This window comes from Lipotes vexillifer, unplaced genomic scaffold, assembly GCF_000442215.2.
Source record: "Lipotes vexillifer unplaced genomic scaffold, Lipotes_vexillifer_v1.1 scaffold933, whole genome shotgun sequence".
Lineage (NCBI taxonomy): Eukaryota > Metazoa > Chordata > Mammalia > Artiodactyla > Lipotidae > Lipotes > Lipotes vexillifer.
The window spans coordinates 563,055-587,073 of NW_006770403.1; the positions used below are offsets into that span (position 1 = coordinate 563,055).

Here is a 24,019-nt window from a genome sequence, read left to right on the forward strand (position 1 = left end):
AAATTACATCAGGTCTGTGTTTCACAGGGCAACCACCTTTCAAAAATACTCTGCTGGCTTTCTAGTCCTCAGCCACATTCCCAGTGGGTCCTCTGAGTATTATCAACCGGTCGACAAACTGGACCTCTGACATGTCAACAGGTACCTGCCTGATGACCTCTTGATGCCCCTGCACTTCACATAAGGTTTAGAAGAGGGAAACTCTCGCATGTTCCTGGCTCCCACCCTGGGACTCATAAGCTTAGAAGAGACTTTGGAAGAACTACCTGGCTATTCCCCATATTCCGTTCAGGGGAGGAGGCATGGCATGAGGGCACTGGAATCGGGCAGAGCTGGGTTTGAATTCCCTCTCTGCCAGTTGCTAGCAATGTGACCTTCATGAACTTGTGCCTGTCTGGGAAGAGTTAAGGACCTTGTTGCACAATAAAACTAGCTGCCTGGGTGGTCTGCAGCTCTATGCCCAGCACCTACCACGCAGTGTGTTTTTGTGTATATTATCTTGTAGCTTACCCACAACTGAACAATGTAGTTATTACTAAACCCATTTTTCAGATGAGGAAATTGAGACTTAGAGAGTTAATAACTTGAATTACTTTATTTTATAAAGATTCTTTTTTTTAATTGGACTAGGGTTGATTTACAATCTTATATTAGTTTCAGGTGTATAACATAGTGATTCAATATTTTTATAGATTATACTCCGTTTAAAGTTATTCTAAAATTTTGGCTGTATTCCCTGGGCTGTACAATATATCCTTGTAGGTTATTTATTTTATACATAGTAGTTTGTACCTCATAATTCCCTACCCATATTTTACCCCTCCCCTTTCCTTCTTCCCACTGATAACCACTAGTTCGTTCTCTATATTCTGTGAGTCTGTTTTTGTTTTGTCATATTCATTCATTTGTTTTATTCTTTAGATTCCACATATAAGTGATAACATACAGTACTTGTCTTTCTCCGTCTGGCTTCTCCACTAAGCATAATAGCCTCCAGGTCCATCTGTGTTGTTGCAAATGGCAGAATTTCATTCCATTCTTTTTATGGCTTAGTAATAGTCCATTGTGTGTGTGTGTGTGTGTGTATTACATCTTCTTTATCCATTCATCTGTTGATGGACACTTAGATTCCTTCCATATCTTGGCTCTTGTAAATAATGCTGCTAAGAACATTGGTGTGCGTATATATTTTCAGATTAGTGTTTTCATTTTCTTCCGATAGATACCCAGGAGTGGGATTGCTGGATCATATTTTTGGTAGTCCTGTTTTTAGTTTTTTGAGGAACTTCCATACTGTTTTCCATAGTGGCTGCATCATTTTACATTCCCACCAACAATAAATGTACTAGGGTTCCCTTTTCTCCGCATTCTTGACAGTATTTGTTGTTTGTAGACTTTCTGATGACAGCCATTCTGACAGGTGTGAGGTGATACCTCATTGTGCTTTTGATTTGCATTTCTCTAATAATTAGTGATGTTGAGCATCTCTTCATGTACCTGTTGGCCATTTGTATATCTTCTTTGGAAGAATGTCTGTTTAGGTCTTCTGCTCATTTTTTAATTGTATACAAAGTCATTACTAACTTTTTTTTAGAGAAACTGTGAGAGTGGAATAAGGTTGGGAGAATCAGAATTGGACAAGAGATACCACTTTAGATTTGCCCAGACGTCAAAGTTTCTTTCCTTAAGTAGACTAATCCTTACTGAGAGTGAATAAGATGTTTCCTCTAATGCATGGGCCATCAGAGCCAATGACAAAACAGTGCAAATCGATAGTGTAATGAAGCAATAAATGATTTGGCTACTAGCAAAATGGCATCTGTATAGGTTACCAGGTAGTTTTTATCTGTAGGTGCTTATTATTTACTTACCTTTCAAAGCAAAAATGATTCTGTGAATGTAACAGAAACAGGCAACTCTCAGCTGGTCATCACTTCCATTTGGCATGAGAGCCATCACTTGTACTTAGCTGGCCTTTCCTGGTGTTGACTCTTGGTTTTACAGAACCATAAGCACAGGCAGGAAGACTTACAAAACAGACTCAGAGGTCTCCATCAAGGCTGGAATGTGGTAGTGACAGTCTGACTTGCACTGTTTTTGACTCTTCCTTTTCAGCTTGGCTGCAGCTAGTAAGCTGGGAGGATTGTAAAAGTTAAAACAAATGCAGATTGGAGAGAAAGTCATCTTAACTTCTAAGACTCTTCTTGGCAAAGGGAATTGTCTTCTGATATTTAAATGAAGAGATAATTCTTCCTTTTTAACTAGTGATTTGTGAAATTGATTCAAGTTGGTAAAAGTTCACAAGCAAATCCCAAGTCTCCAGAAAGGGAATGTTATGACACAGAGCAGATCTTTAAGAACTGATTGGTGTTTTACTTTGGTTTGTAGCTGTCATGTGTTTATCCAGATAATTGATTTTTGAGATAAGGGGAAAGGCAAATGTAGAAGGTTGCCTTAGACAATATGTATATGTAATTTCTTCTTGGAGTAGGTTTGTCTCAACTGATGGTAGTTAATTTATTTGTGTTTATCTATTAGAGATAACACTGATATTTATCCTCTAGTTTCAGTTATTTGTTTGATGACCTTTCTAACCAAATGCATGCTGCTTCCTGCCCATTTTTGGAATGCTATCATTATATATGGTTATTTGAAGCTCAAAATGCATTTTTTCATAGAAAGTATATTAGAATGATGCTGGGGTTCCATTCTACCCCACACAAGCCTATTTCACCCATTCTGTACCTGAAACAATATTTCCAGCACTATACTCTTATTAGTTATTTCAATACTATTTAGCTGATAACCTGTATGGATTCCATCATTGTATGACCTTGACAACTGCTTACATCTTTACGTCTCAATTTCATCGTCTGTAAAATGGGGATATTAATAGCACTTATTTCATAGACTGGTATTAAGTTTTAAATAATTCATACAATGCACTTATATTAGCTTTTATTATTATTACTATAATTTGGCCACATTTGCAGTAAATAGCTTTATGTGAGTTGGCTTTGGAATCTAACCAACAAATGTAATATTATTTCTTTGGGAAAAAATAGGTGTCCTGTGTTTGGCAAGAAGGGAATATGGTGTCACCAGGACATCCTTCTTTGCCTCTTCCCTTGTACGTCACCAGTGTCTAGCAGTAGAAGGGACTGTGGTGGTTTAAGGGTACTTTTTGTTCTTCCAGGATCCCAAAGATAGCTCACTGTCTTGTGCATAGACATCATATATTTGTACATACAGGCAGTCCTGACTTTCCTAGCTTCAGCTTTGATACAAACTGCGCTTTAGTATATAAGACGGGCTCCGCCTCGCCCCTCCCCCACCCCGTAATTGACCTTTCACACTGCGTTTGTGTTTCTTTGCACATCAGCGAGGAGCTGGAGGGACATTTGCGGTGAATTTGCAGTGCATTGCACACGGCCTGCGGTTCTGTGTTGTCGGCGTCACCAGGTATATTTGCATCTCAGTCAGTGTTTGTTGATGCAGATATATGAATACTCCTGCATTTTACCATGCAGCTTGACACAGATGAGGGGAACAATTAAAAATGCTGATGCTACTAAACATACATACCATAAACTTCATTTCGTTTTGACTAAGATGGAAAGGGTTGGACACGCCGGAGTCAATCCAGTACTCGCTGGATGAGAGCCTGTGGATTAAGGTGTGAAGGAAAAGAAAACACACATTGAAATCCTTCCTATGCATTTTTATTTATTATGCCTAAAATGAGGGGCATGAGTCTGGGCGTTAGAGTTTTTTAATCTTTGGGAACGGAACCATCTTTATAACGTGAATATATTTGTTATAATTTTATATTAATACATGTTTTCTGGGATGCACTGGGCATAGAAGAAGGGAGGCTTAAACAGGATAGTTTGGAACTATTTATTATTTATTTAAAAATTTCTAATTTTAATATCACAAAGTAATTTTATTAAGGTTTTATGGAAAGGTCACTATTGCATTTCTTTAATACTAAAATCTATCTCAGCATACAGAAATCGCCCATGAGCCTGAAATATTAGTTCAAGGCTAAGTTTATTAAGGTTTTGGCATGACTCAATATAAACTTTCTCCAAACATGACAACCATTTTCAAATCAGATAAGCTGTAGGGTATAAAACTGTGGCTCATAACAATAAAATCAGGAAAATGGCATCATTGCATATTAGTTCTTAGGGATTAACTTTAAATATACTCTAAAATTGTGAGGAAGCTTATCAAAACAGTTCATTCTGTGTTGGCATTTTCAGTTCACAAAGGATCATACAGAAACATGTTTAAGGTCTGTGTAGCATGCTTCAAAGCAAACTGATATTTTTAAGACAAATTCTAATTCAAGTGCCAATACTAACTTTAGCATCACAATCCTTTCTGTCTCCTAATACCTTCATTTATGAGTTGAGTGATGATTAAACAGAGAAATGTGTGGTCTCTCTGTACCTGCGTCTGCTGAATCTGCTATCTTAAGTTTTCAAACTCACATAATCCAGCAAAGGTGTAAAGTTCACCTGATATAATCAATAGCAAAAACCTGTTATTTGGCAATGTATGACATTACTGTCTTGGTTTTTTTTTTTTTTTAACATCTTTATTGGAGTATAATTGCTTTACAATGGTGTGTTAGTTTCAGCTGTATAACAGTATGAATCAGCTATACATAAACATATATCCCCATATCTCCTCCCTCTTGTGTCTCCCTCCCACCCTCCCTATCCCACCCCTCTAGGTAGACACAAGGTAGCGAGCTGATCTCCCTGTGCTGTGAGGCTGCTTCCCACTAGCTATCCATTTTACATTTGGTAGTGTATATATGTCCATGCCACGCTCTCACTTCCTCCCAGCTTACGCTTTTTTTTTTTTTACATTCCGTATATATGTGTTAGCCTACGGTATTTGTTTTTCTCTTTCTGACTTACTTCACTCTGTATGGCAGACTCTAGGTCCATCCACCTCACTACAAATAACTCAATTTCGTTTCTTTTTATGGCTGAGTAATATTCCATTGTATATATGTGCCACATCTTCTTTATCCATTCATCTGTCAGTGGACCCTTAGGTTGCTTCCATGTCCTGGTTATTGTAAATAGAGCTGCAATGAACATCACAGTACATGACTCTTTCTGAATTATGGTTTTCTCAGGGTATATGCCCAGGAGTGGCATTGCTGGGTCATATGGTAGTTCTATTTTTAGTTTTTTAAGGCACCTGCATACTGTTCTCCATAGTGGCTGTATCAGTTTACATTCCCACCAACAGTGCAAGAGGGTTCCCTTTTCTTCACACCCTCTCCAGCATTTATTGTTTGTAGATTTTTTGATGATGGCCGTTCTGACCCGTGTGAGGTGATACCTCATTGTAGTTTTGACTTGCATTTCTCTGATGATTAGTGATGTTGAGCATCCTTTCATGTGTTTGTTGGCAATCTGTATATCTTCTTTGGAGAAATGTCTATTTAGGTCTTTTGCCCATTTTTGGATTGGGTTGTTTGTTTTTTTGATATTGAGCTGCATGAGCTTGTAAATTTTGGAGATTAATCCGTTTTCAGTTGCTTCATTTGCAACTATTTTCTCCCATTCTGAGGGTTGTCTTTTGGTCTTGTTTATGGTGGTCTTGGTTTTCATTGCTGTGCAAAAGCTTTTAAGTTTCATGAGGTCCCATTTGTTTGTTTTTGTTATTTCCATTTCTCTAGGAGTTGGGTCAAAAAAGATGGTGCTGTGATTTATGTCATAGAGTGTTTTGCTTATGTTTTCCTCTAAAAGTTTGATAGTGTCTGGCCTTACATTTAGGTCTTTAATCCATTTTGAGTTTATTTTTATGTATAGTGTTAGGGAGTGTTCTAATTTCATTCTTTTACATGTAGCTGTCCAGTTTTCCCAGCATCACTTATTGAAGAGGCTGTCTTTTCTCCATTGTATATTCTTGCCTCCTTTATCAAAGATAAGTTGACCATATGTGTGTGGGTTTATCTCTGGGCTTTCTATCCTGTTCCATTGATCTATATTTCTGTTTCTGTGCCAGTACCGTACTGTATTGATTACTGTAGCTTTGTAGTATAGTTTGAAGTCCCGGAGCCTGATTCCTCCAGCTCCGTTTTTCTTTCTCAAGATTGCTTTGGCTATTCGGGGTCTTTTGTGTTTCCATACAAATTGTGAAATTTTTGGTTCTAGTTCTGTGAAAAATGCCATTGGTAGTTTGATAGGGGTTTCATTGAATCTGTAGATTGCTTTGGATAGTATAGTCATTTACACAATGTTGACTCTTCCAGTCCAAGAACATGGTATATCTCTCCATCTGTTTGTATCATCTTTAATTTCTTTCATCAGCGTCTTACAGTTTTCTGCATATAGGTCTTTTGTCTCCTAGGGTAGGTTTATTCCTAGGCATTTTGTTCTTTTTGTTGCAGTGGTAAATGGGAGTGTTTCCTTAATTTCTCTTTCAGATTTTTCATCATTACTGTATAAGAATGCAAGAGATATCTGTGCATTAATTTTGTATTCTGTTACTTTACCAAATGCATTGATTGGCTCTTGTAGTTTTCTGGTAACATCTTTGGGATTCTCTCTATATAGTACCATGTCATCTGCAAGCAGTGACAATTTTACTTCTTCTTTTCTGATTTAGAATCCTTTTATTTCTTTTTCTTCTCTGATTGCTGTGGCTAAGACTTCCAAAGTTGTGTTGAAGAGTAGTGGTGAGAATGGGCAGCCTTGTCTTGTTCCTGATCTTAGAGGAAATGGTTTCTGTGTTTCACCATTGAGAATGATGTTGGCTGTGGCTTTGTCATATATGGCCCTTAGTGTGTTGTGGTAGGTTCCCTCTATGCCTACTTTCTCAAGGGTTTTTATCATAAATGGGTGTTGAATTTTGTCAAAAGCTTTTCCTGCATCTGTTGAGATGATCATATGGCTTTTGTCATTCAGTCTGTTAATACGGTGTATCACATTGATTGATTTGGGTATATTGAAGAATCCTTGCATTCCTGGGATAAACCCCATTTGACCATGGTGTATGATCCTTTTAATGTTCTGTTGGATTCTGTTTGCTAGTATTTTGTTGAGGAGTTTTGCATCTGTGTTCATCAGTGATAATGGCCTGTAGTTTTCTTTTTTGTGACATCTTTGTCTGGTTTTGGTATCAGGGTGATGGTGGCCTCGTAGGATGAGTTTGGAAGTGTTCCTTCCTCTGCTGTATTTTGGAAGAGTTTGAGAAGGATAGGTGTAAGCTCTTCTCTAAATGTTTGATAGAATTCGCCTGTGAAGCCATCTGGTCCTGGGATTTTTTTTTTTGGAAGATTTTTTTTTTTTTTTTTTTTTTGCGTTACGCGGGCCTCTCACTGTTGTGGCCTCTCCCGTTGCGGAGCACAGGCTCCGGACGCACAGGCTCAGCAGCCATGGCTCACGGGCCCAGCCGCTCCGCGGCATGTGGGATCTTCCCAGACTGGGGCACGAACCCGTGTCCCCTGCATCGGCAGGCAGACTGTCAACCACTGTGCCACCAGGGTAAGCCCCTGTTGGAAGATTTTAATCACAGTTTCAATTTCAGTGCTTGTGATTGGTCTGTTTATATTTTCTGTTTCTTCCTGGTTCAGTCTTGGGAGGTTGTGCTTTTCTAAGAATTTGTCCATTTCTTCCAGGTTGTCCATTTTATTGGCATAGAGTTGCTTGTAGTAACCTCTCATGATCCTCTGTATTTCTGCAGTGTCAGTTACTTCTCCTTTTTCATTTCTAATTCTATTAATTTGAGTCTTCTCCCTTTTTTCTTGATGAGTCTGGCTAGTGTTTTATCAATTTTGTTTATCTTCTCAAAGAACCAGCTTTTAGTTTTATTGATCTTTGCTATCGTTTCCTTCATTTCTTTTTCATTTATTTCTGATCTGATCTTTATGATTGCTTTCCTTTTGCTGACTTTGGGGGTTTTTGGTTCTTCTTTCTCTAACTGCTTTAGGTGTAAGATTAGGTTTTTTATTTGAGATGTTTCTTGTTTCTTGAGGTAGGATTGTATTGTTATACACTTCCCTCTTAGGACTGCTTTTGGTGCATCCCATAGATTTTGTGTCATCATGTTTTCATTGTCATTTGTTTCTAGGTATTTATTGATTTCCTCTTTGATTTCTTCAGTGATCTCTTGGTTATTTAGTAGTGTACTGTTTAGCCTCCATGTGTTTGTATTTTTCACAGATTTTTTTCCTGTAACTGATATCTAGTCTCATAGCATTGTGGTCGGAAAAGATATTTGATACGATTTCAATTTTCTTAAATTTACCAAGGCTTAATTTGTGACCCAAGATATGATCTATCCTGGAGGATGTTCCATGAGCGCTTGAGGAGAAAGTGTATTCTGTTGTTTTTGGATGGAATGTCCTATAAATATCAATTAAGTCCATCTTGTTTAATGTATCATTTAAAGCTTTTGTTTCCTTATTTATTTTCATTTTGGATGATCTGTCCATTGGTGAAAGTGGGGTGTTAAAGTTCCCTACTCTGATTGTGTTACTGTCAATTTCCCCTTTTATAGCTGTTAGCATTTGCCTTATGTATTGAGGTGCTCCTATGTTTGGTGCATAAATATTTACAGTTGTTATATCTTCTTCTTGGATTGATCCGTTGATCATTATGTAGTGTCCTTCTTTGTCTCTTGTAATAGTCTTTATTTTAAATTCTATTTTGTCTGATATGAGAATTGCTACTCCAGCTTTCTTTTGATTTCCTTTTGCATGGAATATCTTTATCCATTCCCTCACTTTCAGTCTGTATGTGTCCCTAGGTCTGAAGTGAGTGTCTTGTAGACAGCATATATATGGGTCTTGTTTTTGTAACCATTCAGCCAGTCTACATCTTTTATTGGAAGCATTGAATCCATTTACATTTAAGTTAGTTATCGATATATATTTTCCTATTACCATTTTCTTAATTGTTTTGGTTTTGTTACTGTGCGTGTTTTCCTTCTGTTTTGTTTCCTGCCTGGAGAAGTTCCTTTAGCATTTGTTGTAAAGCTGGTTTGGTGGTGTTGAATTCTCTCAGCTTTTGCTTGTCTGTAAAGGTTTTAATTTCTCTGTAAAATCTGAATGAGATCCTTGCTGGTAGAGTAATCTTGGTTGTAGGTTTTCCCCTTTCATCACTTTAAATATGTCCTGCCACTCCCTTCTGGCTTGTAGTCTCTGCTGAAAGATCAGCTGTTAACGTTATGGGGATTCCCTTGTATGTTATTTGTTGCTCTTCCCTTGTTGCTTTAATATGTTTTCTTTATATTTAATTTTTGATAGTTTGATTAATATGTGTCTTGGCGTGTTTCTCCTTGGATTTATCCTCTATGGGACTCTCTGTGTTTCCTGGACTTGATTGACTATTTCCTTTCCTATATTGGGGAAGTTTTCAACTATAATCTCTTCAAATATTTTCTCCGTCCCTTTTATTTTTCTCTTCTTCTTCTGGGACACCTATGTTGGTGCGTTTAATGTTGTCCCAGAGGTCTCTGAGACTGTCCTCAATTCTTTTCATTCTTTTTTCTGCTCTGTGGTAATTATTTCCACTGTTTTATCTTCCAGGTCACTTATCCGTTCTTCTGCTCCAGTTATTCTGCTATTGATTCCTTCTAGAGAATTTTAAATTTCATTTATTGTGTTGTTCATCAGTTTGTTTGTTCTTTAGTTCTTCTAGGTCCTTGTTAAATGTTTCTTGTATTTTCTCCCTTTTATTTCCAAGATTTTGGATATCTTTACTGTCATTACTCTGACTTCTTTTTAAGGTAGACTGCCTATTTCCTCTTCATTTGTTTGGTCTGGTAGATTTTTACCTTGCTCCTTTATCTGCTGTGTGTTTCTCTGTCTTCTCATTTTGCTTATCTTACCGTGTTTGGGGTCTCCTTTTTGCAGGCTGCAGGTTTGTAGTTCCCATTGTTTTTGGCGTCTGCCCCCAGTGGCTAAGGTTGGTTCGGTGAGTTGTGTAAGCTTCCTGGTGGAGGGGACTGGTGCCTGTGTTCTGGTGGATGAGGCTGGATCTTGTCTTTCTGGTGGGCAGGACCACGTCTGGTGGTGTGTTTTGAGGTGTCTGTGACCTTATTATGATTTTAGGCAGCCTCTCTGCTAATGGGTGGGGTTGTGTTCCTGTCTTGCTAGTTGTTTGGCATAGGGTGTCCTGCACTGTAGCTTGCTGGTTGTTGAGTGGAGCTGGGTCTTAGCGTTGAGATGGAGATCTCTGTGAGAGCTTTTGCCTTTTGATATTACGTGGGGCCAGGAGGTCTCTGGTAGACCGATGTCCTGAACTTGGCTCTCCCACCTCAGAGGCTCAGGCTTGACACCTGGCCGGAGCACCAAGACCCTGTCAGCCACACAGCTGATGGCTGGGGACTGACTGAAGGTGACGTCCACTTAGTCAAATCACAGCGCTGTCCTCTGTCACTTTGCCTGGAGCTGCTGTCGGGGATGCGGCCATGGCTGCCGCCTGGAGACACAGTGGGTGCATGTGGGGATGTGCACGCGTGCGCGCACCTATGTGTTTGTGTGTGTGTGTGTGTGTGTGTGTGTGTAAGCTCTTGTTTGCGGTGCGGCTCACTAACTGCTCCTGGCACCACCAACCCCTTCCCCCCAGAAAGTGTCGGCCACCTGGAATTTTTTAAAAAGCTTTTTATTTTGGAATATTTCAAACATGAACAAAAGAGGAGAGAATTGTACAGGAACTCCCATCTACCATTACGCAGCTTCAACAATTCCCAGTATGTTGCCAATCTTGTCTCACACACCCCCAGCTTTTTTTCTGGCTGGAAGATTTTAAAGCGAGTCCTACATTGTGTTATTTTACCAATTAATAAAATATTTCTAAGACATAAATACATTAAAAAAAACCCAATACTATTATCATACCTAATAGAAATTAACAGTAATTTGTTAGTATCATCTAATACTCAATTAAATATTCAAGCTTCCTTAATTGTCCCCCCTATTTTTTTAAAACCAGTTGATTTGTTCACATCAGGATCTCAACCTGCGTCTTGCATTTGATAGTTATATCTGATAGGTTTCTTTTTCATCTACCAGAGTTAAAGAGGGTGTTTTTAAGTTAGGGAGTACCACGCTTCTGTGGGGTGGCCCATTCCTTGCTAAGAAGCCACTAGAGCCATGCAAGTATTTCTTCCATCATTAGACAAGGGATGACAAGCTGAGTGCATTTTCCCTAAAATACAATAGATGTAACTAAGGAATTTGAAATCTTTCCATGTCCTTTGTGTTCTTACAAGATTAATCCAGAAAATTTACTGTTAAAAACAACTTTAAACATATTCCTTTATTATTTAAAGCATAGATTTGAGTCATGGGTGTTAAAAAGCCACCAAAAAATCCATTCCACGTTATTCTCTTGATACCTACGTGTTAGTCATCTGCTTTGGCATCTTCTAACACTGAGAGCTGCCATCCCTGGGGCAAATTTAGGTAGGTGAGGATTCAGGTGGCAACTACATAAGTCATGAACTTCAAGGCTAGTTTGGCAGAAGTTAATAATGAGTGTATGAATAAGTTAATGCAGATTGGCCTTAGTCCAGAGGACTGACATGAGGCGGAAGTCAGTGTGTAGGTGCTGAACGCTGCGGGTAAAGGCTTCTAAGGTGGGTTGGTCCGCTCCTTGATCTGCACACAGAGGAGGACTGTAGCCGGCTCTGGCCTGGCTGCTGTAGGAGGCTGCCCCAGCAGACCCTGCCTGTACCTTCTGTGCTGTAGCCCTTGGAAGACCTTCTGAGTAGAAGTCGGTTCCGGGGAGGACCTTAATGGAAATGTTTATATAATGACAAAGATTTAAAAAGTAAAGAAGACTGTAAGCTTGAGGAAATATTATGGCTGCTCAGAAACCCCCAGTGGTTTCTAGTTGCTCAGAGTAAATGTCAAAGACCTTTGAATAGCCTCCCAGGCCATGCCTCCTTTAGTTTGACCTTTCTGGACTTATCTCCTATCCTACTCTGCTCTAGCCACTGGGAGTCACTCTGCTCCCACCCCATCCCACCAGCACTCCTTAAATCTCTTCCTTGCTTACATTTTTCCGTAGCAGTATCACCCCCCTAACATATTGTACAATTTACTTTTGAATTTTGTTGATTGTATGTTTTTCCACTATGGATTTATCCTTAGTGCCTAGAATAAGGCCTATTCATAGTAGCCACTCAATAAATTGGTTAACTGAATGAGTAGAGAAGTTAAACTTCGGAAAATTTGATCACAAGTATATACACTGAGAGATTCCTTGAGGAAAATGAAGGATAAACTTTGAACAGTATTGTGGAAAGAGACATTGGTAAGGGAAAATAGACTAGAGAAATATCTTCATTGTTCCTGAAACAGTGAACTGTGCTTATAAAGTTTATGAGGTAAAGTCGGTTTTCTGCTTAATGGTAGAGCCCGTATCATGAGCGATGTACTCTTCCGACTTTGGTACAGTAGGTCCTTGGCCTGTGTGAACCTAACAATTGTGATTTCGGCTATTTGCGGGGACCCCTGAAGGGTCACACCATGTAGTCATTTGTGCTTTATAGAGACATTAGTGGTGACCCCCTGTGCCACTGGTGAGCCCAGACTGAGCCTGGTGGATGGCCCACCCCCTGCACTGCCTGTCATCCTGGTAGCCTTCTTTTCCTTGGGAATTCAGAAACTCGTATGGTTACACTTGACCACACATTATATCAGAAATTGTATGTTACGGTGATATTTGTGAATTTGAGCATTTGCAAAACAGGGTTGGGGAGGAGGTGTTTTATGAATGTCAAGGGTCTGTATACTCTGTAGGTATTTTGGTGAGTCTGCTCTTTCACCAAAGGTCTGTTTAAATTTGTGATCCTGGGTTCCTAAAGAGTTTGGAACAGATCCATCAAATTAGCTAAAGGGAGGCAGCATGACATGTAGTGTGGTTAAGAGTACAGACCTATAGATGTAGACCACCTGGGTTTGAATCCTGACTTTGACAGTTATTAGCTGTGTGACTTCGGGTAAGTAACTAAATCTCGCTGTGCCTCAGAGGTGTTGATGATAAAAATGGTACATACCTCATGAGATTATTGTGAGACTGAAATGAGCTGATATTTGTAAAGCAGTTACAGCAGTGGCTGGCACATAGTAAGCTTAACCTAAGTGTTTGCTGAATAAAAATAAAGACATTTATTTGGGAAGCCTGTTAGAGGTTACTTCAACTTCTGGCCCATAGTTACACCAAGATAGGGAAAGAGGTGAGTGTAAGTGATATAATTTGAAGTTATAGGAAGGCATACTGAAGTTAAGTAATATGAAAAAAAATTCTTGAAGGTAATCCCTGATGGACCTCAGTTGGTTAATTTTGAAAGAGTATGAGAGAGTGGTTAAGTTAAACTTCCTGCCTGGTCTTCTTGTCACACTTGCTGTGTGATTTGGGGTAAATTATTAACTTCAAATTACAACTGTAAATGGGTATGTTAAAAGTATTTACCTTATGGGGTTGTCATGAGGATTGAATCAAACAAGCATTGTAAAGTGCTTAGCACAATACCTGGCATGTAGAAAATGTTTTAAACATGGGACTTTTAAGGAATTAATCGATGATGAGAATCCCTGCTCTCAGTCCCTACATTGTTACAGGTATTGAAGTCCTTTAGCTAAAACCTTCATCCCTGTCTTATTATTAAGCCAGCTGGGCAAAATTTTACAGCATCATGAATGAAATAATGCGTGCATGGTGCTTAACACATTGCCTGGCATGTAGCAAGAGCTCAATAAAATGCCAGGAGCCTTGTCCTTGCCAGCAGATGTGGTGGTTCAAGATGGAAGATGTGAATGGTGTGGCTGCCACTTTGGGTAGGGATGGGCAGGGAAGGCTGCTTTCTCCATTGTTAGCTCTGGGTGTCAGAGGTGGGATCTCAGGAGCTGTACCTGCTCAGATGCCATCCAGCTGACTCCCAGCACTGTGTCCTGGAACAAACACCTACTCTGGAGTCCCCATCCACCTGCCAACCTGGATCTGACCTGAGGTCACTGTAGAAGCCACAATGAATGTATGCAAAGTCACAGACTCAAATGAGAAGTATGAATTAACTCTGGATATCCGGGCTATCCCTGTACTAATTACTACAGATAATTAACATTGACTATGTATAAATTTAAAGTTAGGCTGCAATTTCCAGAGCTCAAAGTTTATGTTGACATTTCAAATCCTAATTTCCTTTTGCAGGTAGTTGCTATCCAGCTTCTGTATTGGTTTACCTAAACACATTACAGAGTTTTATTTGTCCAGTTTCAGGCCTGAGGAACAAAATTGAGCTTTCTCATAGCTTCTCATGCTTCTTCTGGATTTTTTTTTAATTAATTTATTTTTAAAATTGTATTTATTTATTTTTGGCTGCATTGGGTCTTCGTTGCTGTGCGTGGGCTTTCTCTAGTTGCGGCGAGCGGGGGGTATTCTTTGTTGCGGTGTGCGGGCTTCTCATTGTGGTGTCTTCTCTTGTTGCGGAACACAGGCTCTAGGCACGCGGGCTTCACCAGTTGTGGCTCGCGGGCTCTAGAGCCCAGGCTCAGTAGTTGTGGTGCACAGGCTTAGTTGCTTCACGGCATGTGGGATCTTTCCGGACCAGGGCTCGAACCCATGTCCTCTGCTTTGGCAGGCAGGTTCTTAACCACTGCGCCACCAGGGAAGCCCTCTTCTGGATTTTTAAAGCAGTATAAGCTGCGATTTAAGTTCATTCATTCATATAGTCGTTAAGCACATATTTACTTAGAACCTACTATGTGACAGATCTAGGTACCTCTTAAGTTTTTATTTTTAAGCAGACAAGGGGAAATTCTCATTTGAATTTAATTCTGCATATCACAGTGCAGTTACGGTCTATGTGAAAGGTTAAGTTCTAAAGTTAGGCAATAAGGAAAAAATTAGATAGTTAAGATTATTCTTTAAAAATTCACTTAATTCATCCATAGACATAACATTTTTCAAGGGGTACAACATAGCCATTTCCCCCTCTAACTTTGGAGCAAATCACTGTTTTGACAAGTAATTGAAAGTTAGCTTGTGTATGGGGTTCATGTTTGAAAACTATGTTCAGGGTCTTTACACTTAGAGATGCACTTAGTACCAAACATGTATGTACCCTCACTGCACCCCTTCCTCAATGGTTGATTGATTGATCAATCCATTCATTGATCAACATTTGATGAGTACTTACTATTATGTGTAGTGCCTATGCTTGACCCTGTAGGTAGAAAGGCTCTAGAAAGATGATACTTGCTCTCAAAGACCTCATATGGTGGTGGGGACAACTGCCATGATGTGTCCAAGGACAGTCGCTTCAGGTTAAATAAATGATAGTGCAGTGTTGTACCTGCTGCGTGAGAAGCAGACACGTTCAAGGAGCCAATGGAGAAGAGAGGAAGAAGCATGGCTCTTCTTGGGGAAGGGTGTGTTTGAGAGTGTAGAGAGCATTCTAGAGAGTTGGATCTTGAAGAATGGGTTAACTAGGATGACATGGTATTTAGAGGAAACAGCATGTACACGAAGGTATAGTAGCCTGTTCAGGGAATGGGATGGCGTGGAGAGTGGCCAGAGCTACGTGTGGAAGGCTCATGATAAGCCTTAAATTCCATGTTGAGGCAGTGTGGACTTCATCTTCAATGTAATGAATGATCTTTAAAAGAAGAATGATACCAGATTTGCTCTATAGATGGATGGATAAGTGGGGAGTGAGTTCAGAGCCAGGAAGACCAGTTAGAAACCATTGGTGGGAGGGCAGGTAGCATTCCAGCCCCGATACACTCACTTCTAAGCCTGGACATGTTGGCGCATGCGTTGCAGGATGGGTTTCCAGCTATAGATGCCCTTTCCCCCACTTTTACCCTGTGGGCCTCCCCTTCTTTCCTTTGCTCTGCCTTCTTTACTTGGCTGGAGGGCTGGCCGCAGGGAGGATTTGGGGGACAGGATGCATGTGCCCACTGCTTCCCTCCTGGCTCTCCCATGGAGTAGCCCCAGCCTTCCAGTTCTCACCTGAACTCTCTCTTAGGACCTTTCTGTTTTCATACCTGGGCCCTTGAAGAAGGGCAGCTGAAAGTTAAGAGTTGAGAAGGGAGCCTCCTTTTCCTGTTCCTAACAGTCAAAACTCTGAGAAAACTTTCGGTGGGCAAAGTGCTGAATTTTTGATGTAGGAAGTCTGGTCAGAAGCAGAGGCATATGGATCAGAAGCAAGTGGATCAGCCCATTAAAAAAAATTAAAGGGTGTAAGGGTAAGTCAGGCGGATGTCCCAGGGGGTCAGGCAAGCCGTTCCCTTTTTAACACTTAATACCCTCTCTACAATTTCTTCCTTCATCTGTCACCTCCCCTGAGTCTCCAGGCCCTTCCTCTCCCTTCACGCTGTCTCCATCCTGCCACTAGTTCTTTCCCTGTCCTTTATTGCCGAGCCTGCTCCAGCCTTTCAGAGCTCAGTCAGCAGTCTGAGGACAGTGCAGGAGACCTTGCCCCAACATGCAGAAGATGGGAGAGAGGAGTTTGATCCTTGGCCTTGAGGGGCAGTTTATTGCTGGTCTCCCCAGTTGACACTCCCGTGCATTTGCTTATGGGGACAGAACTATGGCCTTTGGGCTTGTAAGACTGTTAATAACTCTACTATACTCTCTGGACCCTTGGGACCTTAGATTTAGATTCAACTAAAATTAATTGAATATATTTACTCTGGGAACTTACTTACTTAATACCCTAAATCACTTATGAAGTGTTTTAGGGTCATTTTAAAGTACACTGAAGCGAGAGGTTAACTAACTTTCCCAAGGTTACACAGTTACTAAAGGGCACATCTGGGATTTGCACTCACTTTTACCTGATTGTGCATATGTGTAGATGGACCAGCTTCTGTAACTGGCCATCATATTAAATAAAGTTTCCAGGGGAAATTTTAAAAAGCAGACTTGAAATGACCTTTTCTAAATGGAAATTTTTATTGAAATAATTGTAGATTCACATGTATATTTGAGAAATAATACAGAGAGATCACTTGTATACTGCCAGTATTCCCCACCATTAACATTTTGCAAAACTTTAGTACAGTATCACGACCAGGACTTTGGCACTGATATGATTCACTGATCACTTATGATCCACTTTTTCAGATTTCCTCAGTTTTATTTGTAGTAATTTCTTTGTATGGGTGTATGTGTGTGTTTTTAGTTCTGTACAATTTTATCACCTATGTAGATTCGTGTATTTATCACCACCGGTAAGATACTGAACAGGACCAACTCAGCAAGGACCTTTCATGTTGCCCTTTTATAATCGTGAGCACCACCCATTGCCATCTCTATACTCTGGTCACCACTAACCTGTCCTTCGCATCTAAAATTTTGTCATTTCAAAAATGTTATATAAATGGAACCGTACAGTATGTAACCTTTTGGGATTGGCCTTTTTCATAGCCTAATCTCTTGGAGAGTCATTCAATTTACTTTTTTTTCACCAATAGTTTGTTTCTTTTTATTGCTAAGCAGTATTCCATGGTATGGATATACCGGTTGGTTTAACCATTCACCTGTTGAAAGGCATCTGGGCTAATTACTAGTTTTTGGCTATTACAAATAAAGCTGCTCTGAACATTCATGTACAGGTTTCTGTGTGAACATAAGTTTTCACTTCTTTAGGATAAATACCCAAGAGTGCAAATGAACTTTTCATGCAGTTCATAAATCCAGAATTATGTTTGGCGTGATCCTGCTCTGGATTCCATTTTCACCTTTTATCCAGTTTGATTTCGTGTGGGGCTGTCACCCCTTTCTCCCTGACCTCGGGCCTGTGTACATTTCCAGACTGCTGAGGGCACTCCTGAACTCTGTGGAGGGGATTTGCTTTGCTTTGCTGCCGCCTGATCTCTGGGACACGTCTCTGCCATTAGTCATGCTTGTCAGGTTTGCCACGTTGATGTTTCTTTCTCCCAGCACCTACGTCCAGAGCTCCAGGAGTCTCTACAGTTAAGCCCACACCCGCGTTCTTCTCCTTTCCGCCCTGTGGTAGTGGAAGGCCCTCTCAGCACCCGACGAGGTGAAGTTAGGAAGGAAACAGTTGCAGCTTTTCCTCCGCCCCTGCTGTCCACTTCCCTGTAGTGAACACGTGTTGCCGAGAGATGGCAGTGCTCTTTGCAGCCACTGGGATTGCTCTCCCCTGTCGCCTGTGCTTTGGAGAACCGATGTTGTTCTTTATGTGTACGTTGAAAATGTGGACAGCAGATTTTCCAAAACAACAAAGGCACCAGTAAAACACTGTGTGGTTTACAGACTTTGAAAGAAAACATCACGTTGGCAAATAATGGGTGATGAAAACGGTTCCCCACTTCTTAGAGGTGAGTTGAATAGGAAATAGAATTCGGGAATGTGTGTGTGAGGGTATAATTTTAGATGTCAGTACTGGTGGTTGCATTCTGTGTGGCTCCTGAAAAAGGCCTGTGAAAATACTGATTTTTTGCCTCCCATCTGATGTAAGACCAGTCAAGGAGCAAGGACAGCCGGCATTTGAGCTCTGAGACTTGAGATGAACCCCTTTTAGTCCTCAAGGAAAGGCCCTTATGCACAGTGTAAATATAATTTTCACGACAGCAACAGCTAATACTAATAATACAACTCTTCACTTCCTGGTATTTGTCCACTCCCCTGCGTGCGTCACTTCGGTGTGTGCGGGCATGTGTGTAAACATTTGCTGTGCACAGGAAAGCTGTTGTAAAGTGAGAGGTTATGGGGCTCCCTTGCTGTTGTAAACAGCTAGCGAGGATAAAGTGAGATGAGCTTTAATGTGAGGTTAACTGATTGAGTTGTACGCATGGAAAGAACCGGTGGTGTCCAAGTCGGGTATGGACTTGTGAACAGCTGGAGCCGTTCTGCTCCCTAGGGTGCCATGGTCTGGTGCCTTTTTGGAAGCAGTCAGAAAGCCCCACTGTTCATTCGACCCATGTGCGGCTTGGTTAAGTGGAGAACAGGGTGTGGGGCTACAGCCCCAGAATGATTCTTCTGTGTACACACCAGTGTGCCAAGGTCAGAGGGCTGTTTTCCCCTTTCCTGGGTCTGGGTGCTGCTGCAGCTGTGGCCCTGCAGCTGAGAACATAGCCGCGGTCCTGGGGTGACAAGGGAACACGTGGCTCCACCTTAAGCAGCAGCCTTTTTGCTGCTAGTGCATCCTCTGGCAAAAGCCTTCAGTTAGGAGGAGAATTGCTCTGCATAAAGTTATAACCCTGAAACCAGATGCTGTTACTATAGAGACGAGTGAAATGCTGGCGTGGGAGACAGAACAGGGGAGGGATGGGAGAAGGGAGGTGGGAGGGCAAGTGAGGCTAATCTAAAGGTTGGCACACCAAAGACCTTCAACCTTTAGCAGCACTGTGACAGGGCATGCTCGCATTCTGAAACTTGTGTGCTGGCGGCCTGCCACTTGCTGACGGGCTGAGTGGCAGCTGCTTGCTCTGTGTGGACTAGCTGGTGAGCACGTTGGCAGTTGGCGAGGGCTCTAGGGGTGGGAACTCAGAGGAGTGGAATGTAGATGGGTGCCCATGGCCCAGTGGCTGACAGTTTTGCACACATGTTTCTCGTGCCGGGCTTAAGTCACCCTTCCAAGCCTGTTCGGCGATTAGGACCGGCTGCTGAGAGCCGGTCCGTTTCGCAGCAGATTTGACATGTGTTACAGTTAAATCACTTTTGTGTCCCAGAATAATGGAGGATGAGAGAAGCCCCACGTTGTGTGGACTTCTGGGGAAGGGGTTGAACTTCTACTGTCAGAGGCCCTGTTGAAGGAAGGCAGTATCGGCCCCGTGTGGATTTTATACTGACTGGTATGACCCTTATCCCCGTGATGATGGTGAGAAGCTTGCAAATCTGTTCTGAACTCTGCCTCACGCTGGCGATGCGAGCAACCTAGGGAGCTGTTTAGAAGCATGCTCCTTCCCTTCTTTGTTTTCAGCAAGTGCAGTTCGTGTGAAAGGAACATTTCAGAATGGATTTGGGGGCCTGATTAGGGACCAGATGAGTTCATTTCTTCTTACTGGTAGAGGGGAAACCTGGTTGGGTCAGATGGTCATTTTGAAAGATATCTCTGTCTTACTAATAATAGCAAGCAACTGCTGAGAGGATTTGGTGGGGAGGGCGAACACAAACCCAAATAATTGACGCTTGTGGTGTAAAGATGGAAGAAAGCTGTAAAATCCCTGTACTTGGTGCAAAAGCCCAGATGTGCCAGGCTGCACTTGGTCTTGACCGGGAGAGGGCTGCTCTGGGCGTGCAGGTTTTATATTTTCAGTTTACATTTTCTTTTTCACTTCCTACAGGGAGGAGGAGGCTGCTTACAGATTCTCTGCATTGTCCATCAGAAAGAACTAGGTTTCCAATTACTTGCTATGTATAGTCTTGGAGGGAATGTGAAATATGTATCAAAGAGCCAAAGAATGCCCCAAACCATTATTCTCACTCTAACTCAGACAGAGCCTGGAGACAGTGCTTCAGTTAGGCTGGATGGTTTTCTCCACCCAGGAAGAGGGCTCTGGGCATTCACGTTTGTACGGTCTCCTTCAATTGTTACTGCTTTCTTCCTTTAATTCTGCTTTGATTGTTTGTTGTATGCGATTTTGGGAAGGGCTTAGGTGCAAAGGCTAATAAACATTTTATTTAGGAAATGTGTGAAAAGTAATAAATGACTTTGGGACCAGCGTGATTAATGGTGGGGTGCAGAAATGATATTCTGCGGGAAATTGTGTTGGATTCTGTAGGTTGATAGGAATGGAAAGCGTTTGTTCTGAGAAGAAATGTGGGCCGCACTACTCTTTGTTTCCTAAAGGGGAGACAGTACTATGAATGTAGGTGCAGTAGTACAGGACTCCAGGATTTTGTTGTGTTTCCAAGGTCTTTTAAGGAAATTTCTCCATTAAGCTGTCATCCTTATCTAGGTCTACAAATGCTGTATTACTGATGGGGTCTTGTTCTTTGGACCAACCCTCAGATTGCTAGGGGAAGTCTTCGAGAAGGCAGATATGATTACACTAGAGCCTTGGTCTGTCTTGCTCATCACTGTATCTCCAGTGCCCAGAAGGGTGCCTGGCACCTAGTAGGTAGGTACTCAGCAAATATTTACTGCATGAATGAATGGAGGAGGGCAGGAAAGAGAAAAGGGAATGACCGAAGGCTGCCTGTGTGTCTAGCACTGTGCATGGTATGTTTGAGGTACTTAGGTCATCGTTACCAGTGACCTCCATATTGCCAAACCCAAGTTTTTCTTCTCTGTCTCGGTCTTTCTCAGCCTCTCGATAGCGGCACTCTCCTCTTTCCTCAACTTCCTTGACATCGCTCTTTCCTGGTTTTCCTCTTACCTCACTGACTGCTTCTGTTCCTCTGCTCTGCTTGTAAATGTTGGCATGCCCGGCATGCCTGGCACTTGATCTTAGGTCAGCTCCTCTATTTCTGTATTTTATTCCTGCATTTCATCTAGTAATAGCTTCAGATACCAGCTTTATTCATTGATTCCCCAATTTTTATCTCCAACCTTAGGCTTCTGAGCTCTATTCTTAGACCTCCATCTAGTTGTGTGCCTGACAGTTCTTTTTTTATATATAATAAGCATCTCAACCATAAAGTGGCCAGAAAAGAACCCTTGGTTCCTCCCCTGAAACCTGTTTCTCCCATAGTCTTCCCTGGGCTCCTGAGATAGTTTCTTAGTTTCTTTTGTCTCCTGACTATGCACTTTTCATATAGCAGCCAGAGTGATCCTTCACTATTATTATTTTTTTATTTTTTATTTTATTTTTCTTCCCTTTGCGGTACGCGGGCCTCTCACTGCTGTGGCCTCTCCCATCGCGGAGCAGAGGCTCCGGACGCGCAGGCTCAGCGGCCGTGGCTCACGGGCCCAGCTGCTCCGCGGCATGTTGGATCTTCCCGGACCGGGGCACGAACCCGCGTCCCCTGCCTCGGCAGACGGACTCTCAACCACTGCGCCACCAGGGAAGCCCCAGAGTGATCCTTTAGAAGGCAAAACAGCTCGAGTCACTTTCCATCTTAAAACTCTTCAGAGGCTGCCGTAACACCTAAAATGCTAACTTCTTACCATGAGCTGCATGGCCCTGATTCCCTCCCGCATTGTCACCTCCGGTTGATCTTCTGTCTGTCTGTGCAGCCTCACTGACCTTGCTCTGTTCCTATAACATGCTAAACTTCTTCCCACCTTAAGGCCTTTGCCCTTGCCATTCCCTTGGCTTGGAATGTTCTGCCCTCAGATTGTCAAATGCCTGGTTCCTTCCTATCATTTTCATCTCTGCTCAAATGTCACCTCCTCAGAATCCACATCTGAACCACCTTATGCTAAGTAGCCCCCTGCCTTATTATTGTTTTTTTCTGCAAAGCAATTAATGCTAAGATTACCTTGTTCATCTATTTATTATTAGTTTCTGAGGCATTTTGTCAGCCTTATTCAAAAATGTATTCCCCTCCCTCTCAAAGAGTGCCAGGAACATAGCAGATACTAAATAAATATTTGCTGAATCAGTGAATATGTTGGATTATTTAATGTTCATGGGAACCAGAGGCTCACAGAGGCTGGTAACTGACTTGACCTCTCAGATCTTCAAGGCATTTTCTTTTCTACTGTGATCCTGCTGGCTGATCCATGTCCTGTTTTTATTTAGTTTTATATTTTTAGTTTGAGTAGAGAAAAGGAAAAAAGATGAACTTTTACCCGTAAGACCCACATCCCTGAAAAAGGATATTCTGCAAGTTTCCAAAAGTAATGAGTTTCTTAATGGCATTGTCCACCAATAAAGGTCAGGTGAAGAAGAAAGGAAGGAAACAAACCTTTGTTAAACATGTAACAGGTGCTAGGCACAAAACTGAGTGCTTTCATGTGTGTTACCTGATTTGAATTTCCTACAAGGTTGATATTATTTCCCCCTATTTTGGAGATGGTAAAACCAAGGCTCGAAAAAGTTGGATACTTTGCTCTAGGTGATAGAAATACTAAGAGGTAGAGCTAGGTTTTTTAAATCCAGGTCTACCTGACACCATATTTCTGACTTTTTTAAGCTCAGATGGTAGCTTTGTGAGAAGCTCCTAAAATAGAAAGGAAGAAAAAGTGAATTCAGTGCATATCACGTAGATGCTAACAAATATGGGAAGCACAAGGATAAGTTATACAGACAGTATGGAAAGCAGACCTACAGTACGGTATTCAATACCCGAGCATATAATTGGATGAATGGAATACAGAGTGAACATTTCATTCTCTGGTAGAGCTCATGTACGGTATGACGTAGGACAGCTGTCCTCAGAGAATGTTCTTTGTTTCTAGACCGGTACGACACAAGCAGCATTTGAGCAATTCGGGATTTCTTTCTGCTTTCACTATAAATAGAGTTGGTGGAATTCTGTATGTCAAAGTTAATGCAATGAAAAGAAGTCACAGAATATGGAAATAAACCTTAACTTATTCTATAAACCAGAGACATGTTTGGCATCTGGAGGCCGTACAAACGCTGTCCTTACTTGGTTGGATCCTGAGGTCTTATTCAGCATAGGAAATTGCAGACATCCTATTATGTAAGGCGACAGGAGGACAGCATAATGTGGCTACAAAATGAACAACTTTATGCCCTTCAGGGAAGAGTTAACGGGACAGATATACGTAGAGAGAGACGTGTGATTAAGAATGTGGAAAATGAATGAATGGGTGGCATATATATGTGACTGTTGCCGAAGCCGGGTTGCTGGATAATCCTCAGATGTCAGATTTCCGTAAGGCCAACATGTGACTCAAAGCTTGCCACTCAACAGAGAACACTGGGCTGTGCTGGTGTTAAGAGGCTGGCTGGAAGCTAGGCTTCCACTGTGCACTAGCCTAACTCCCTGTCGCTTTCTGTGCGTGGGTGGGTGTGCATGTGTGCGTGTGTGTGTGTGAGGGTATACATTTTTATGCAGTGGGTGTTTAAAGAGCTAAGCACTGAAGCTGGATTTCCACAAACGATCATCACGAGCACTCCAGGCACACCAAACTTCCTCTCTTGGTA

At 41.5% G+C, this 24,019-nt stretch overlaps 1 protein-coding gene across 3 annotated transcripts in view; it reads left to right on the top strand.

Annotated features, from left to right (window-relative positions):
* Positions 1 to 24,019, top strand: part of SLC4A4 (solute carrier family 4 member 4) — a 350,524-nt gene that overhangs the window by 26,671 nt on the left and 299,834 nt on the right. The window lies entirely within an intron of this gene.